This window comes from Aplysia californica, unplaced genomic scaffold, assembly GCF_000002075.1.
Source record: "Aplysia californica isolate F4 #8 unplaced genomic scaffold, AplCal3.0 scaffold00005, whole genome shotgun sequence".
In the NCBI taxonomy this organism is placed as follows: Eukaryota; Metazoa; Mollusca; class Gastropoda; order Aplysiida; family Aplysiidae; genus Aplysia; species Aplysia californica.
In genome coordinates, this window is record NW_004797275.1 from 2598874 (window position 1) to 2601284 (window position 2411).

Genomic DNA, 2411 nt, shown 5'->3' on the forward strand with positions numbered 1-2411 from the left:
GAGTGCGTGCAGGTCTTGAAGAATGCCGTACTTCCAGTCTTTGTCGAAGGCTTTTTCTAGGTCGAAAAAGATGGCGATCATGTGGCCTCCTTCAGCGAACGTCTCGTGTATAAAGGTCTCCAGGCGGACCAGGTGATCCAGAGTGGATCGAGTTTTCCTGAATCCGCACTGGAGACAGCTCAGCGAGCCCGTCGTTTCCAGAAACCACATGAGTCGCCTGTGGATCATTTTTTCAATGAGTTTGCAGAGACAGCTCGTTAGTGCTATTGGTCTGTAATTGGATGGGTGTGTGTGGTCCTTGTTTGGTTTGGGTATTGGAATGACAGTGGCGAGACGCCAAGACTCCGGAAAAGAGTGCGACCGCCACATGTCGTTGTATATGTATAGTAGGAGTGTGAGCGTTTCTGAGGGTAAGTGTCTAATGATCTGGTTGTGGATGTCATCCGGTCCCGGGGCTGTATCGCCCAGGTCCGCGATGCATGATGTTAGTTCGTCTATTGTGAAGTCTGCGTTGCAGGTTTCAGTGTTGTTTGAGTGGAAGTTTAGGTGTTGTTTTTCTCTGTTAGTTTTGATGTTTTGAAAAGCGGTGTTGTAGTTTGCTTGGGATGAGTTTTTGGCGAGAGATGTAGCTATTGTGTTTGCGATGTCTACTTGTGTTTCAGCTGTGGTTCCATCCGGCCTCTGGACGTGCCGAATGGTGTCTGTGCGTCTACCTAAGAATTTTTTTAAAAGCAATTTTGAAAACTTGGTTGAGTGGTGTCTGGCTGTTGATTTTGGAGATGTATTTTTTTGAATGATTGTCTTTTGCTCTCCCTGAGGCATCTACGTGCCACAGCTCGAGCCTTTAAATAATTGAACTTGTTTTCTATGGTGGTGTTGTTGACGGCTTTTCGATATGCTGCCTTCTTTTTCTTTACTGCATCCTCATATTCCCAAGATAACCAGATCTTGTTCCTCCGGGGTTTTGTTTTTGTTTTTTTGGTATGTGTTTGTGGCATAATATTTCTAAAAGCTTTTCGTGGAATTTATTGTAGTTGAGGTCGAAATTGGGATTAAGAATCTGGGAACATTGATTGGCAAACCCGTCCCAGTCTGCTTTTTTTAAAAGTTGAAGCGTTCTGGGATCGGGTCGCTTTGGAGGCTATTGTTTTTTTAGAAGAATTGGGAAATGGTCCGTCCGGTCATCCAGCACAGACCACTCAAGATCTGGGACTAGGTCAGGATTACAAAAGGTGAGGTCAAGGGATGAAGTGCCATAAGTGGCTGTTTCTGTAAGTTGGGGATTTATCATTTAAGAGACAGATGTTATTTTGAAATAAAAAGTTTTCTATTATTTTTCCTTTCTGGTCTATAGGTTTGTCTCCCCAAAGGGGGCTGTGGGCACTGAAATCACCTAGCAAAATAAAGGGTTTTGGAAGCTGAGCCTCTAAGTCATTTAGTTGGGTTATTTTGAGGGGGTAATTTGGTGGGATATAAGCTGAGCAGATCGTGATTGGTCTGTGCAGGGTGACCCGCACGGCAATAGCCTGGAGGGTCGTCTTAAGATGTACTTGTCTGTGGAGTGTGTTGTTGTCAGTGTAGATGGTGGTACCACCGGATGCAATCTGTTTCTCCGTGTGAATGTGATGGTACGCAGTAAATCCTCTTAAGTCCATGGTTGAAGCCGGGGCGAATTTTGTTTCTTGAATACAGGCCACCCGTGGGCACAGTGTGCCCACGGGTGGCCTGTAAATGTTGCAATTCTGCAATGGAAGGTTGGATTCCGCCGGCATTCCTTTGCAGGACCGCCATTATGATTTTTTAGTTTTTATTTTGGAGCTCAAAGGCCTCGGCTTCGAAGAAACACTCTGACTCCTCCTTGCGGGGAAGGCAGAGTGTTTTCTAGGTTGCCGTCCTTGATTGGACGGCGGTCTAGTGGAGGATTTGGAGGAGTTACAGACTCCGCCTTCCCGGGGTCAGGCCGGGGAGGGGGGTCGGAGCTGTCTTCCTCCATTGGTTGGTGGTGGGGTAGGGGGTGTCTGCTGGAGAGGGAGGGGGAGGTGGAGCAGACGGAGGGAGCTGGGAAGAGGGGGAAGGATGCACCTCACGCTCCATCAGAGGGATGAGGCGTGAGGTGGAAGAAGAAGAAGAAGAAGACGAAGAAGACGAAGAAGAAGAAGAAGAAGAAGAAGAAGAAGAAGAAGAAGAAGAAGAAGAAGAAGAAGAAGAAGAAGAAGAAGAAGAAGAAGAAGAAGAAGAAGAAGAAGAAGAAGAAGAAGAAGAAGAAGTAGAAGAAGAAGAAGAAGAAGAAGAAGAAGAAGAAGAAGAAGAAGAAGAAGAAGAAGAAGAAGAAGAAGAAGAAGAAGAAGAAGAAGAAGAAGAAGAAGAAGAAGGAGAAGAAGAGGAAGAAGAAGAGGAAGTGATAGAAGAGG